Here is an 18,200-nt window from a genome sequence, read left to right on the forward strand (position 1 = left end):
GCAAGAATAACAGAGGCCATGGAGATTTAGTCTTTTTAACTTTCCCCTTCCCTGAATGCCATACCCTATTAGTTTATTTTCATTTTAAACATTTCAATCAGTTCAATTCAGCAAATGCATACTGAATGACTTCTGTATGTCTGGTAGTATACTAGTGTTGGAAGTGTTAGTTGCTCAGTCTTGTCTGACTCTTTGTGACCCCATGGGCTGTAGCCTGCCAAGCTCCTTTGTCCGTGGCATTCTCCAGGCAAGAATACTGGAATGGGTAGCCATTTCCTTCTTCAAGAAATCTTCCCAACCCAGGAACTGAACCTGGATCTCCTGCATTGCAGGCAGATTCTTTACCGTATGAACCACCAGGGAAATGGCTGAAGGGTATTCCACCATGAGCAGATACCACTTCACAGCTTCAGAGAGTTCACAGGTTAATAGGAGGTAAGAGAGGAACTAAAATAAATGTGAATAATTTTGCACATAGATTCAGTGAAATTTTAAACCCCGAGATAGTCTGATTTTCACAGAGCTTTGGCAAAATAATTATATAATTGTAGCTTTCACTTTTTCTCTTAAATGTCATTTTCGTGAAATGAATAACACAATTACACATAATGAAAGGAGATAATTATTAAACGTCATCACCTGTTTTATATTTTACATCCCAAGATCCTGGATTGTTTCTAAAGAGAATGAAAAGAGAAAATCAGTGTTTTGACTGTTATCCACAATTTGAGGGTATAATTATAGAAGATTGTAGGGTATTTTATTCTAATATTCACCTGAAGACACTGGTTGCAAAATTCTATTTGAATGTTTTCCCTTACAGCCTTACACCATGTCTCAAAAAAGAGTTTGTATTTGGGGTTTTCTTTAGAAGAAAATAAAAAATCTATTAGCTCTCTGAACATATAAGCTTATATACTAGGAAACTGAATTCCAAGTCCTCCACAACAGTGTCTGGCTGGCATCTAGAAATGCAATCTTGTGGGGATGGGGTTTATCCAGATCATTGAGGCGAAGAAGTAGCACCCGGTCAAACATAGGGAATAATAAAATGGGTTATCCTCTCATGCTAATTTCTCATGAAGTGAGTAAACTAAATATACAATAAGTGCATATTTGTTCTTATTGTAGAAATATGTTTTAACTTCTTTCCTTGGCAGGTCCTTTAGAAAATACAAATTTACAGTTCCAAGCTATTACATGCGAGATTTTCTTTTAATCATCTTTTAATAGAATTGGCATTATTATCTAATACAGCTACACATAAGTACTTACAGATATTTGTCAAATGTTTAGCATGAGACCTGGACCATTACAAATGTATCTCACACACAAAAAAGTAATTTTCATTTTCTTCCCAAATGACAGTGTGGTTATTAGACTCCATCTCTAAAATGCCTACAAGCAAATTTAATTAGTCAGTTAAATGAAACTGTCAGAAATTTAAGAAACATTTTTATAGTAAATTATAGCCCTAGGTATTTCTTAATTTGCTTTGTGTAACTTCAACTGGAAAGTATGTTTATAATATTCTATTTGTTCAGCATGGATGAAGGTCACTTCACATTTACTTTCATCTTCAAATCGCCTGGCCATTTCACAGCTGTTTGAATTTTAATAAGAGGGAACCAGTTTGGAGGATTCAGAGAGAACAAAAAGGAAAAAATAATAATACCATTTGGCATTTATGAGGTTTATCCTAATTTTGCTCTTGGAAACTATGGAACAAGGCTGATGTTTTTGTTTCAAGTCATAAGTTATGGAAATTAATTCTACAGACAAAATTAATAGGTGTAAAATTATGGTAATTATAGTCATGGTAACCAGATATCTTTATGCATTAAAAGCCAGTTCTTGTACTGTGGATCAGAAATGGTATCATGAAATCGTAGCCCTCGATTAAATAAACCCTTTTATGTAGTATATTTAAGTGTTGTACTAAAATCATTTGGAATGCTCCTCTATTAAAGAAGGATAATCTCTTTCCACCAAAAGAAAAGCCAGAAATAAATGAAAAGCTAGAATGAGTCCAGTAGGCAACCACACGTGCAATTAAAAAGACCTATTCATCTTCGTGGCTTTTCATCATTTAATTTTTTTTTTTTTATATATACAGAGTCAGGAGCTTGAAAATCTTTCATCATTTTCTTTGAAGTTTTATTTTAAGATAACAGATATAGAATGCACTCGAACAGTTTTCAGTCAGGTACTTTACTTTGACATCAAATCTCTTTGTGCCTTTTATTTTCTTCTTTTAAGTAAAAGTTTTGAGATTGAAGAAGAAACTGAGAAAACAATATATGTATGAAAGAACAATGATGACAATTAATTATTCCCAGAGAGAAAACAATATTTGATACAGAAGTAAGCACATAAGCATCTGTTTCAATAGCAACACTGTATCTATTTAGGCAGCAGACATGGAGCATAAAGAAGTTGTTGTCTAGTTGTTAAGACATGTCTGACTCTTTTGTGATCCCTTGGACTATAGTACAGAAACAAGACATTTGAGTAAAAAGTAAAATGTAACTAATGATCATTTTTTCTTACTGTCTTTATGTAAAGTAGACTGAAGTTGAAACTACCTGTCTTTAGTAGAACAGTGGCCTCCTTGTTATTTTTTTCTTTCTGAAAAGTTTATGAAGTTTATTTTTTGAGGTACAGCAAAATAATCCAAGGGCTTCTCAGGTGGCTCAGTGGTAAAGCACCCACCTGCCAATGCAGGAGACACAGCTTCAGTCCCTGGGTTGGGAGGATCCCCTGGAGAAGGAAATGGCAACCTACTCGAATATTCTTGCCTGATAGATCCCATGGGCAAAGGAGCCTGGTGGGCTACAGTCTATGGGGTTGCAGAGTCGGACACAACTTAGTGACTCAACAACAAGAGCCAAATATGCAGTTTGATTCTTTTTTAAAAAAATAAACGACCTTGAAGCCTAATCAGTTCAGTTCAGTTGCTCAGTTGTGTCTGACTGTTTGTGACCCCATGGACTGCAGCACGCCAGGCTTCCCTATCCATCACCAATTCCCGGAGCCTACTCAAACTCATTCATGGACATGAGTTTTGAAATATGTTTGCTGATACTCCTATTACAAGCTGTTGTGAAGATCATATTAAAGGAGCAGTGAACATATAGCTACTTTGTAAAATTTAAAAACCTTTTCAGAAATCTTACTAATTGGGTTTTATGTTTCTAATTACCAGAGTTTATTTGAATATCCTGATATGACTGTCTACTGGAAGTCATGGAATATGAACTTTCTTAGAAAATAGGAGATATAGTCACTCTTAAAAGACTGTTATTACTATCAAAGATAATCTCTGCTGTTCAGTCACTAAGTCATGCCCGACTCTTTGTAACCCCATGGACTGCAGCACGCCAGGCTATCCTCTCCTTCCCTGTCTCCTAGAGTTTGTTCCAACTCATGTCCATTGAGTTGGTGATGACATCCAACCATCTCATCCTCTGTTGCCCCTTCTCCTGCCCTCAATCTTTGCCAGCATCAGGGTCTTTTCCACTGAGTTGGCTCTTCACATCAGGTGGCCAAAGTATTGAAGTTTCTGCTTCTGCATGAGTCCTTCCAATGAATATTCAGAGTTGATTTCCTTTAGGATTGACTGGTTTGATCTCCTTGCTGTCCAAGGCACTCTCAAGGGTCTTCTCCAGCACTGTAGTTCAAAAGCATCAATTCTTTGGTGTTCAGTGTTCTTTATGGTCCAACTATCACATCTGTACATGACTGCTAGAAAAACCATAACTTGACTATACAGACCTTTGTCAGCAAAGTGATGTCTCTGGTTTTTAATATGCTTTCTAGGTTTGTCATAGCTTTTTTTACAAGGAGCAAGTGTCTTATTAATTTTGGGTCTGCATTCACTGTCCCAGTGACTTTGGCACCCAAGAAAAGTTAATCTTAGGAATTAACAAATAGGAATTCTTGAATCTGGAGAGTTGATGAGAGGATACTGACAAGATAGTGGCAGGTAGACCTTATAGTCTTCTGCTCTGGAGTTTGAGGAATCCAGTGGTGCTTGAGTGTACTCCAGAGTTAATTGGAGCAAATGGTTTCTGTCACATGGCGAAATGTCCTAGGTAGAACTAGGTGGAGTAACATTCTATAGCAGCCATGTTGATAACATTAATAATTATTATAATGCCAAATATTTATTAAACATTGACTATCTCCTAGGTGTTCTAAGTATATTACACATATTGAATTTGATCCTCATAATATTATGTGGTGAGCACAGCTGTTCACCCCAGTTTACAGATAGAAAAATGCAACCAGTTATACCTCCATAAAGTTTATAAAAAACAAAGTGATGATGGTGTAAATGTATATGCTGTTAGGGGTTTATACTGTTGAACTGAGGCTATTCAACTCATACATTATTATGGGCTGGAGTCTTTCACTGTTTACCACAACATTCTGACTTCTAAGATATGTCCTGTATTATTGTTAGATGTAGGGCATCTTTGAAAAGATATTTGTATAAAGTTCTTAAAGAAGCTTAGCAGAGTGCCTGGCTTATATGAGGTACTGAATACATGTCAGCTATTGCTGGATGTCAGCAACAACAACACATGTTAGGTGACTGGCTCTCTGCAGAAATTTTACTGCCTAAGAATATGATGGCGAACCACAGAGGTGTGACCCCATGTAGTTTGTCTAGAGCTGTGTTGTCCAATATGTAGTCAATAGACCATAGTGCTATTTTAATTTAGACTATATAAAATTAAATAAAATTTCAGTTTTCAGTAAAACTAGTCATATTTCAAGTACTTAAAAGTCAACACATGACCAACGACTACTATATTGCATAGCACAGCATTTTAAAATTTTTAAATTTTTAGTTACAAAAAAATTCTACTGGACAAAACTGCTCTAGACATTCCATCCCCTATGTTCCCTGAATACAAAGCTCTGAGATCAAGATTCTTCATGGTACTGGGTGTGATGTATAGTTCTAATATTATAAAACTTCTAAGGGAATATTTGGCTGAATTCTCAAAAATGACAGAATGATCTCTGTTCCAAGACAAACCATTCAGTATCACAGTAATCCAAGTCTATGCTACAACCACTAATACCAAAGAGCTGAATTTGAACAGGTCTATGAAGACCTACAAGACCTTCTAGAACTAACACCCAGAAATGATGTCCTTTTCATCATAGGGGACTGGTATGCAAAAGTAGGAAGTCAAGAGATACCTGGAGTAACAGGCAAGTTTGGCCTTGGAGTACAAAATGAAGCAAGGCAAAAGCTAACAGAATTTTACCAAGAGAACTGGTCATAGCAAATACCCTCTTCCAACAACAAAAGAGATGACTCTACACACAGACATCACCAGATGGTTAATACTGAAATCAGATTGATTATATTCTTTGCAGTCAAAGATGGAGAAGCTCTACACAGTTAGCAAAAACGAGATGGGGTGCTGACTGTGGCTCAGATCATGAACTCCTTATTGCCAAATTCAGGCTTAAATTGAAGAAAGTAGGGAAAACCACTAGACCATTCAGGTATGACCTAAATCAAATCCCTTATGATTATACAGTGGAAGTGAGAAATAGATTCAAGGGATTAGATCTGATAGAGTGCCTGAAGAACTATGGATGGAGGTTCATAACATTATACAGGAGGCAGTGATTATGAACATCCCCAAGAAAAAGAAATGCAAAAATGCAAAATGGTTGTCTGAGGAGTCCTTACAAATAGCTGAGAAATGAGGAGAAGCTAAAGCCAAAGGAGAAATGGAGAGATATACCCATTTGAATGCAGAGTTCCAAAGAATACCCAGGAGAGACAAGAAAGCCTTCCTAAGTGATCAATGCAAAGACATAGAGGAAAACAATAGGATGGGAAAGACTAGAGATATCTTCATTAAAATTAGAGACACCAAGGGAATATTTCATGCAAAGATGGGCTCAATAAAAGACAGAAATGGTATGGACCTAATAGAAGCACAAGATATTAAGAAGAGGTGGCAAGAATACACAGAAGAACTATACAGAAAGATCTTAATGACCTGGATAATCATGATGGTGATCACTCATCTAGAGTCAGACATCTTGGAATGTGACATCAAGTGGGACTTAGGAAGCATCACTCTGAAGAAACCCAGTGGAGGTGATGGGATTCCAGCTGAACTGTTTCAAATCCTAAAAGATGATGCTGTGAAAGTGCTGCACTCAATATGCCAGCAAATATGGAAAACTCAGCAGAGGCTACAGGACTGGAAAAGGTCAGCTTTCATTCCAATCCCAAAGAAAGGCAATGTCAAAGAATGTTCAGACTGCTGCACAATTGAACTCATCTCACACACCTGCAAAGTAGTGCTCAAAATTCTCCAAGCCAGGCTTCAACAGTACATGAACCATGAACTTCCAGATGTTCAAGCTGGATTTAGAAAAGGCAGAGGATCCACAGATCAAATTGCCAACATAAATTGGATCATAGAAAAAGCAAGACAGTTCCTTTAAAACATCCACCTCTGCTTCATTGATCATGCTAAACTCTTTGTGTCAATCACAATAAACTGGAAAATTCTTAAAGGGATGGGAATACCAGACCACCTTACCTGCCTCCTGAGAAACCTGTGTGCAGGTCAAGAGGCAGCAGTTAGAACTGGACATGGAACAACAGAATAGTTCCAAACAAGAAAGGAGTACGTCAAGGCTGAATATTGTCATCTTGCTTATTTAACTTATATGCAGAATACATCATGTGAAGTGCCAGGCTGGATGAAGTACAAGCTGGAATCAAGACTTCCAGGAGAAATATCAATAACCACAGATGTGCAGATCACACAACCCTTATAGCGAAAAGTGAAGAGGAACTAAAGAGACTCTTGATGAAAGTGAAAGAGGAGAGTGAAAAAGTTGGCTTAAATCTAAACATTCAAAAAACTAAGATTGTGGCATTCAGTCCTATCACTTCATGACAAGTAGATGGAGAAACAATTGAAACAGTGAGAGACTTTATTTTCTTGGACTCCAAAATCACTGCAGATAGTGACTGCAGCCATGAAATAATAAGACACTTGCTCCTTGGAAGAAAAGCTATGACCAACCTAGACAGCATATTAAAAAGCTGAGGCATTACTTTACTGCAAAGGTCTGTATAGTCAAAGCTATGGTTTTTCTAGTAGTCATGTATGGATGTGAGAGTTGGACCATAAAGAAAACTGAGCATGAAGAATTGAATCTTTTGAACTATGGTGTTGGAGAAGATTCTTGAGAGTCACTTGGTCTGCAAGGAGATCAGACCAGTGCATCCTAAAAGAAATCAGTCCTGACTATTCTTTAGAAGGACTGATGCTGAAGCTGAAGCTCCAATACTTTGGCCACCTGATGCAAAGAACTGACTCATTGGAAAAGACCCTGATGCTGGAAAAGATTGAGTGTGGGAGGAGATGGGGACAAGAGAGGATGAGATGGTTGGATGGCATCACCAACTCGATGGACATGAGTTTGACCAAGCTCTGGTAATTGGTACTGGACAGGGAAGCATAGAGCACTGCAGTCCATGGGGTCGCAAAGAGTCAGAAACAACTGAGTTACTGAACTGAATGGAATATTTGTGCTATGATAAATCACTCCATGAGCCCACTATTAGTGACAGAAATATCCTATCAATTCCATATAGTGGTTTTCCTGTAGGTTTGGAATGACTCAAGGAAAGAATTCTTGTCCAATACTTGATGGTATCCTGAGTGAGCAAAAATGGCAGTTGAAAGAAAATAAACCATAACTCAGCATTTGATGGAACTGAGAATACTGAGGAACAAGGATGCGGAGTGACCATTTGTAAATCTTCTCTGAAGGCTCAGCTGGCACCAAGTGCTGGTAGACAGTATTATGGTTAATGCCCCTCAGTTTCCCTTTGTGGTAATATCTGTTGCCACTCTCATCCAAGGAATTGGCACATAATCAAGACCTTGTCAAATCATGTAGTTCTGCCCACTAGCTACTGTGGAATATTCAGGGATGGGCATGAAGAGAATGAAAATTAATTCTAGGAATTTTGTTGAAACTATTGGGAAATGGAAGGTAGGGGTGAGGATGATTCAGGGTTAGAGTTGCCAGAGGTCACCACAGAAAGAAGTAGCCTAATAATAAAGGAAAGAAATGACAGTGAGTCTCATATCTAGCCCCAGTGCCAGGTAGGACTCTGAAACCAGTATTGTACTATATTTTGTACAAGGTAATTTTTTTTTAAAGTATTAGTGCATTTCTGTTATCTGAAACCAAAACATTTTGACACTCCCTCCCCAAAAAAATATATCTAAATTTGAAGCTATGTATGACCTTATAGTTCATATAAACTTGCTGCTTTTTTTTTTTATTATTAAGGGTCTTGGAAGCGTTAGTCAAAGCAAACTTGTATAAGCCCAAATTTCTTTGAAGTTTTATGATTTACTTTAATACAGCATACATATTTTGCATTTCACTCCATAATGTGGCTGTTGGGTATATTTGTTCCTTTGATAATTAATATGAATAAATTTATAAAGGTTTAATAATCAAATAGAATTGAAATAGCATTATGTTGGAAGAAGAGCTTTAAATTTTCCTATTTTCACATTAATCTAATTATTGCCTAAAGAATTTATGGTTTCAGAGGTTTTAAATGGCTTTGTATTTTTGTAATGCCTTTTTTGTTGTTGCTGTTAATTCTTTCTGTTCCCTAACTAATTACTTTGAGATACCACTATTATTTTTTCCCCATTCATGGTACTGGCATCAGACCATTTTGGCATATAATATTCAATTAATGCGATGCTTAATATCTAACCATCTCATACTTCAACCTTTCCCAATATTGGGTCTTTTCCAATGAGCTGGACTCAATCAACGTGAATCTGAGCAAATTCCTTGAGACAGTGGAGGACAGGGGAGCCTGGGGTGCTGCAGTCTATGGGATCACAACGAGTTGGACATGACTTAGTGACTGAACAATATTCAATTGATGTTGTCTTTAAAGTTCAAGAATTTAGCATTTTCATTAAGTTACAGAAATTTAGAGGAAGTACATCTTCAGACAAGATAGCATTAGCAACCTTTATACATTTTTTTGTTAAGTATATAGTCAGGCTACTAGGAAGATAGTGTAATATTATGAAAATATTTTGGTTGTTCTTTCCTTCTCTTACATTGCATGTTAGTGACTATTGTTTGATTCCTGTAGATGCTGAAAGCATGCATTTACACAAAATTTCATTATTTTTCTGTGTGAATAGTTCTCATTTTAAACACATTCGATATTCAGTCATAACTTCTACAACAGGGATACATTTGCTAGTAGTCATAATAATAGTTTACACTAGTAATCATTATTAAGACTGAGGCTCAGGGAATATCCCTTATGACTATTCTGCAAATTTGGATAATCTCTATCTCACCCCCAACTGAATAATCATGTGTTCTCTGACACATATTTAAAAGTCAACATGCAATATATTAAATGGTAGTCATGCTTATAAAGGGTCAGAAAACCAGCAGTTGTACCAGTGACAGTGGAAAGGGGTTAACACAAAATAGAAATCAATCAGAAGAGTTGATTAATGAAAACTCAAAAAAAAAAAAAAAGAGAGAGAGACACTAACAGAAATACTCATGCAAATATATGTATGTATGTATATATATATAGAACAAGAAAGCTACATCTACAGACATGAGATATTACTAATTGTTTAATGATTCCATCCTAATTATACAAGGTAGGTTTAGGCATTTATCCAGAGCATTTGAATTTTATGGACTCAGTATCGAGACACCCAATTACGAATATGTATTTATGCTTTTATGCACATTAGGTACTTTAACCCTGTTGCTAGTAAATATCTGTTTATGTTATTACTCTTATGCTGATTCTCATCAAAGTGAAGTGAAGTCGCTCAGTCGTGTCCGACTCTTTGCGACCCCGTGGACTGTAGCCTACCAGGCTCCCCCATCCATGGGATTTTCCAGGCAAGAATACTGGAGTGGGTTGCCATTTCCTTCTCCAGGGATCTTCCCGACCCAGGGATCAAACCTGGGTCTCCTGCATTGTAGGCAGAGGCTTTAACCTCTGAGCCACCAGGGAAACCATCTGCTCATTATGTACTTATCTTTCCTTGTCACGGTGCTTGCAGGAAGAGAATGCACTGGTTCTATAAATGCAAGTATTTTGATTCACATGATAGTTCTCTTGCCCACATAAATCTATGCATTTTCATGATGCTTTTGGAAACATCATAGTTGATCCTTGAAGGAATCATTGAAATGTGTTTACCGGTCAAGTTTGTGAGCATGGAAGAGTGAGGCTAGCATTTGGGCTACACTTAATTTATCAACATTAATCCTTTTGAACTGTATTTGGAAAGTTTTCTGCTGGTAGTTCCACAGCCTTGCTGATTGTTGTCTACCAAGTATTCAAATGAAAAACAAAACAAACAAGTAGACTCAGTAGAGTAAGATAATTTGTTGTCATTGGCCAAATATTGTTTTAAAAAATAACAAATCTATGATGCCTGTGAGAACAGTACTGCCATAGATATGCCATCAATGTGCAGAATACAACTTTAAAAACTTTGTAGTGGTCATGTGATTCTCTCTTGCCCTCCCTACTTGCTGGACTGTGAGTTGCTAGATATAAGAAACTTACACTGATCTGTTGTATGCTTGCAGCAATTAAGAGTGCTTGCATATAGAATTACTTAATATATAAATAAATTCATTAAGGCAAATTAAAAGTGAAAAGAACTATGGGTATGTGAATTCAAGAAGAAAATCTAACTTCAAAGGTGAATATTTCTTTTGCATACTTTGATCCTCACTAAAAGAACATCTAAAATGAATGACCCTGTTTTTAACTTACTAGTATCTCTCTTAAACTACAAGATAGGTTTGTTTCAATGAAGGTTATTCTTTATTTCTTTCATGTTATACCTGCAGAACTTGGCTTTTTTTTCCCATATCTGTACTTCTTTCTCCTTTCCTATAACTTCAAACTGGGAGTGATGGAGAAACTTTATTAATTAATTCCCTTTAGACACAGCAATAAACTGGCAAACTTCGGTTGCTTTTGAAAGATAGAGATTTGTTTTGCATTTTTCTCTTCTTGTACTTAAAGTGATCCTCTGTTTGCTAAGGTACAACTGAAGAATACTGTTTGAAAATTGTTTTGGGGTACTTGTATAATATGGATCATAGCCAATTCTATCTTTTGTGCTTATTAATAGATTTTTTTCAAGTTGTTTTCCTTTGAAATCTCTATGAAAATCTTTTTTCTTCTTAATACTTACATTTTAAAAGTTTTCTTTATGCATCATGATAGTTATCTGAACCCTCGAAATATAACAGTGTTTTTTAATCTGGTTTGAAAAGGAAGCTTGGCTTGTGATGCCTTAATGAGGGTGCTTAGTAACGCTTTAGCTGTTACAAAAGGCTGTATTCAGTGTCCTTGTGCTGACGTTTCTTCATGTTTTACAGATAATTCAAAATAATGCATTATTTCTGTGCTGTAGTTTTACAAGAGCAAGATTTTACTGCATCATTCAAATGCAGTGTTCAGCCTCATTCAGGTGCAGAAAAATTGAGTACCACTGCTGTCTCAACAATGTAGTCACAACCCACTCAAATACTGCATGGTCTGTAGTTCTTTTTTATTTTTGGCCTTGTGTGATATATCATTCTTATAAGGTTTCTCTTATCAAGAAAAGTTTTAAGTTTTATCTATTTAAAATTCATTTTTATTTAAAATTTCTGAATTAATCCCTCATCTACATTACATTTGCATATATTTGAAAGTGCTTTGATGAGAATTTTATGGCATGTTAGATGCAAGTCATGCTACTAGAGAAAGGGAAGAATTTGAAACTTCAGAGAATGAAAATCAGATGTGAGATTAGTAATCCAGGAGAAGGAGGAACTAACAGTCTGATATGAAGCATGCAAAATCCTGTCGTTGGCTTTAGTTCAGCCCATCTTGACATCGAAGAGTCTTGCTAGTGAAAGATGAAAGTGGAATTTGTTTGATATAATGAAAATGATAAAAATTGGATGGATACCAGTGTCATGTTTCCAAACAATTAACCTAAATAATTTTTCCCTACAGAAATACTCTTGAGGCATAGGAAAGAATCAAATAAATGAAAATAATTCTTTAAATGTTTTCTTTTTGCACTTACAGGGAGAATCTTGCCCTCTTTCTAGGGACTTTGTGTGGGTGTTAAATGTTGCTATGTATGGCTGTAGAAATAGTAACACCAAGAAATTTGGTTAAGCTCATGAATGACTGTTTAGAGATGTCCTTTCAGAACTGCACATTTTGTGCCAGATTGTGTTCCAAATCTATGACACTAGTCAAAACAAAAATTGAAGTCATGATAAAAATACTCTTGAAGGGCTTATGTCTAGCCCAAACAACTAGCAAGTTTCTTGCTTCAGCTCCTATAATAAAGATGTCTTATCACACCACAACAACAGCTTTGCAATGCACAGCTATAATTCCCGAGTAGATATTGCTTCAAGACTTCTTGCATGAACAGACTTTCAAATCTTTACTCATGTTATAAGGTTTGCATGGATGGAACTCCCTGCAGATCTTTTCACTCTCATATGGCAAAACCGTAGTCATTCTTCAAGATATGTGTTAAAATAAACTAATGAGATGTAAATTTGAATCTATACTTTCCAAGACTGAATACATTATACAATCTTGAATTTATCCATCTTGTGTGTCTCTACATTTTAATATAAATACATAACGACTTAAGTTAAAAACCATTTAGTTAACTTGGGGTACTTTTACAGGCTGAATTCAAAGGCAACCAGATATAAGGAAAGCTCCTGCCGATAGAAATCTTAAAAACACATAAATTAGATAGGGGGTAGGATCAAGATGGTGAACTAAAAAGACTTTCAACTCACTTCCTCCTATAAATACATCAGATCTTCAACTACACAGAGCAACTGTCATTGAGAAGGACCTGTAGACTAGCAGAACAGTTCTTCTATAACCAAGACTTTAAAGAAAGAACAACAAGGAACCTGGCAGAAAGAGAAGTGATCTAACTGGGAACTACACCCCTAATTGGTGACCCAGAAGAGCAGGGGAATATCATTGGCTTGGGCATCCTCACTAAGAAGTGAGGGGTACAAGCCCCATATAAGTCACCCCATCCCTGGGGTCTGACACTAGAAAGATAAGTCCCCTTAGATGGTCTGAAAACCAGGAGGGCTTACAGAGGGCTGTAAGAAACAGACTTCACTGTTGAAGAGCACGCACACAGACTTGCTTGCTCCCAGTTCCAGCACAAAGGCACTAAATTGAAAACTGCTGATGTTTTGACCACCCTGCCAGGACCACCCTGGCATGCATCCCATTTCACACTGGGCTCCTTTTCCAGCCTTTTCCGTTTCAGCATTACTCCCAGCTAAGGTGAAAACCACTATTGCCAATGCACAGAGAAAATGAAAATGCCAATTTGAAAACATATATGCACCTCATTGTTTATAGGGGCATCATTTACAATTGCCAAGATATAAAAATAACCTGTCTCCATCAACAAATGAATGGGTAAAGAAGGTGTGGTATATATAAATACACAATAGAATATGATACAGCCATAAAAGATAATGAAATATTGCCATTTTTGACATGATGGTAGAAACTAGTGTGTATTATGCTTAGTGAAATAAGTCAGACAAAGACAAATACTGGTATGTCTTCAATTATATGTGGAAGATAGAAAATGAAATGAATGAATGTAACAAAAAAGAAACATATACAGAGAACAATCTGGTGGTAACTAATGAGGAGTGGGCAAGAAAGGTTAAGGGCATTAAGGGGTACAAACAGCTAAGTATAAAATAAACAAGATTCAAGGATGCAACAGAGAGCAGAGAAAATGTAGACAATATTTTATAGTAACTTTATATAGAGTACAATCCATAAAATATCAATACTAAGTTGTATAGATGGCACAAATAGAATAATGTACATTAACTATACAACATTACAAACATAAATAAAAAACCCACATAATTTCAAATTAACTAATTTAACTCTATACAGTAAAATCTACTCTGATATCTCCTAACAATGCTTAAAAGTAAGCATCAAAAGATCAAGCTTAACTGCAAAGAAATAAACTTACTGTTGTAGGGGAAAAAAATGTCTATTAAGAAAATATCAGAGAAATTTAGGTGCTCAAGAACTTAGCATCATAAGTACAAGAATACAATGAAAATATTACTAAAGATGTGAAGAATCCAGAAAATGTCACCAATAACTAGGAACAGAGTGAGTCAACAGAAATGGATTGAGAAATGACAGACAGTAGAGTCAGCAGAAGAGAATGCCAACCAATTATTAGAATCTTGTTCATTAAAAACTCTGAACCTCACTGGAAGGCAATTCTTAGATATAGCTCTTAGTGCCTAGCTTAATCCTGGTTGTTCGGGACTTACTGTTCTTTTTCTATGTTTATACCCTGCAAGCATGAATTGTGGGAAAATTGGAGTATGTCTGTAAATATTGTGCATAGACATCAGGATAAAGAATATTTTTATGTACCAGAGATAGATATTTGGTAATGATAATGGAGTCAGTTCATAGTTGGAGATGTGGACACCTCTCATCCTGCAATTGATAAAACAATTAGACAATCATATGAAGACTTGAAAATATTATACCAATAGCTTTTGAACCTAATCAACAGAAATAAATCACTATTAAGCAACAAACCAATAATATACATATTTTTCAAGTTCACAAAAAGGTACCATATATTATTTCATAAAATGATATAATACATTTTTAAAAGAGTTAAATCATCCACAATACATTCTCTGGCCATAACAGAATTAAATTAGTTATCAATTTTAAAACAGACACTTGAAAGATCCCCAATTATCTGAGGATTAAGTAACATACTTCCAAATAATCGAAAGGAGAAATCAAACAATATTTTGAGATTAATGATAATGAAAACATAACATCAAAATATCTATAAAAATGTTAGCAAGTTAAATTTTAAGTAATAAGTATAAGGATGGGAATATTAAAGAGCAGAATCAATGGAATAGAACATGGAAAAACAGAGATGAGCGATAAAACCAAAGGACTCTTTTAAAATATTTAAAGTTGATAATCCTGTATTGTCAAAATACAGACTAAGAAAAGAAAAAAAAACATAAAATACCAACATAAGGAAGTTCAGAGGAACACGATAGTAAAACCATCAAACAATAAGCATATACAGCAGAACTAGGTAGTAAGTCCTAATGCACTCTAACATATAAGCAGATGGAGACAACCCAGTAAGAACTGAAGTTCCACATTGTATTAATTCTATGTGGGAAGAAGAAGGAATGAACTGAAAGAGTATCTGAGATCCAAGAACAGAAGAACAATGGAATAGTCAGGAAATATTTCCCAGAGCGTAGGTTTCTCCAGTCTGAGTGAAACAGCTGAAACCTGGAGGGGTTTTGCCCTTTTTAATACTGGGTAATTGTAAGTGACCTCATGTTAGAGAGACTGAGTAAGCCCCCCTGCCAAAAAATTTCATGTGTTGAAGTCTTAATCCTTAATATCTGAGGATGTGACTGTATCAGGAGAGAAGAGCTTTAAAGGGGTAATTAAGTTAGAATAAAGTATGAGTGAGCCCTAATACTGTCTGGTTGTTGTCCTCATAAGAAGAGGATATTAGAATACAGAGGACACAAAGGCCGAGGAATGACCTTGTGTGGACACAGGGATTGTCAGCCATCTGCAAACCAAGGAGAGAGGCCTCAGAAGAAACCAAACCTGCGGACATGCTGATCTGGGACTTTTAACCTTCAAACTGAGAAATAAACTTCTGTTATTTAAGCCACTCATATTCATGGTATTTTGTTATAAGTAACAGAGAAGAATGCTCAGGGATATTAAGAAGTTTCCTTGAAACACATGTGATTCCAAAAGTTCAGGAAAACAAATTTTACCTAAGAATCAGCAATAGAAATAGGTAAAAATTAAGTCCTATACAAAATCATAAAGGAAAAGAGAATAAGTTGCAGAGTAACATTCTTACTGATGGTGGAAACATGTCCTTAGAAAACTGACCCATAACAATTAAATTACAAAGAACACAAGAGCAAATGAAGATAACCGGTGATACCTCAAGATAAATAGAAGATTAAAAATGTGGAGGACAAAAACTTAAAAATCAGAAGGAAATAAAGTGTAAAATATATAGCAATCCTTGAAGAACCAAAGTAAGGACACAGAATAAAAGTGAAAGGGATAGTCACTCAGTCATGTTTGAACCTATGGACTATAGCCCTCCAGGTTCCTCTGTCCATGGAATTCTCCAGGCAAGAATACTGAAATGGGTTATTATTTACTTCTCCCAGGGATCTTCCTAACCCAGGGATTGAAGCTGGGTCTCCCACATTGCAGGCAGATTCTTTACCATCTAAGCCACTGGAGAAGCCTCGTGGAAACAGAATAAATATATTAAAATTCTTCAAGTCAAGAAAATTTTCCTAAAATTAAAATTAAACAGTCACACACATACACACAAGGCTATCTATTGAAATAGATGCCATCTGCCTGAGAAATTGATCAAGAAGTATCACAACCAGGACATATTCTGGAAAAGTTACTGGATTTTTTTTTAAGGATGCTGCTCTGGGAATATATACCTACTTTCCCCTATTCCTATTCAAAAGAAAACACCATACAAGTTCAAATTGAGAGACATTTTATAAAATACCTGACTAATATTTTTCAAATGTGTTAAGGATATGAAAAAGAAAATCAGAGATCTCTCATAGATTGGAAGAGACTAAAAAGACATGATGACTAACTGTAATGTATTGTCTTGTAATGGATTCTAGAATAGTAAGAATATTAGTGGATTAAGTAAAATCTACTTAAAACCTGTAGTTACTAGTATTGAAGCAATCAATGTTTATGTCTTAGTCTTCATGGAGGTGCCATAGTTAGGTAAAACATCAATAGGGAAAACTGCTTGGAATTTATATGAGAATGTTCTGTACTATATTTGCAACTCTCCTGTGTATCTAAAATTATTTCAAAATAAATACTTAAAAAACTTAAGATAAATGTTTATTTAATACTGAAAGTCTAAATTCTTCCCAACATCAGGAGATAACCACTTACATTTAACTTTTTACTATAGATTCTATCACAAGCAAAGAAACAGAAATACAAGGTATCCAAATTGGGTAGGAAAAAGTAAAACTCACTTTATTCACCAGCACATCTACAACATTTAGAAAATATAAAGGAAGCTAAAAACCAAAACCAATGAAAGAAAATCCCAACACTGCTGGAACTTTAAAGATCTCAAAAGGTCACATATATTTAAGGACTCACAAAACTCCACAAAGTTTCTTCATGTTAGGCTTTTACTAAAATGCAAATATTTTAGGGCAGAAAAAGTGTTTAAGCAAGCACAAGAAACACCCAGGGGTAAGCCTCCCAAGTTCTTTATTCATACACAGATAGGCTTTGTCTCTGACTGAACCAGCTACAGCTGTTTGATAAATACTGAAATTGAGGCAGATGATCTCAGTGGTGATTTTTATGCATCTCTGTTGTCGAGATCATCTGTCTAGCCAGCTATGCCCATTTAAAACTGTTGATAAACAAAGTGATATCCTACCAGTGTGGTGGTGGTGTTATTCAGTTGCCCAATTGTGTCCAACTCTTTGCAACCCCATGGACTGCAGCACTCCAGGCCTCCCTGTTTTTTACCCCAGATGGTAAAGAATTCTACCAGTAGTCAGAGACAATTAAAAATTTAAAATATGAACCTTAAAGATGTATTTGACAAAAGATGTATGAAATGATTCCAAACATGTTTTAGTGTAAGCATATCTAATCTATGAATAAGTAGAGAGGTTATTGCCTCTATGAGTATGGATAGTTATTGACTAGGAAGAAGCACGAGAGATCTTTCTGGGTTGATGAAAATACTCTGTTTCTTGATTTGGGTGTGGGTTATCTGAGTCTTAACATTTGGTGAAAATCATCCAACCTTACAGTTCAGATCTGTGTGCTTCACTGTGTGAATTATACCTCAACCAAAAGAGAAGGCAAAAAATATTGTGAACAGAGATGCTAAGGCAATGGTTTACTTTAAGTTTTTTAACTACAATGAACCTAGCTTTGTGCTTAGTTCTATTGTTTCAAATTTCAG

The sequence above is a fragment of the Dama dama genome, chromosome 29 (assembly GCF_033118175.1).
Source record: "Dama dama isolate Ldn47 chromosome 29, ASM3311817v1, whole genome shotgun sequence".
NCBI lineage: Eukaryota > Metazoa > Chordata > Mammalia > Artiodactyla > Cervidae > Dama > Dama dama.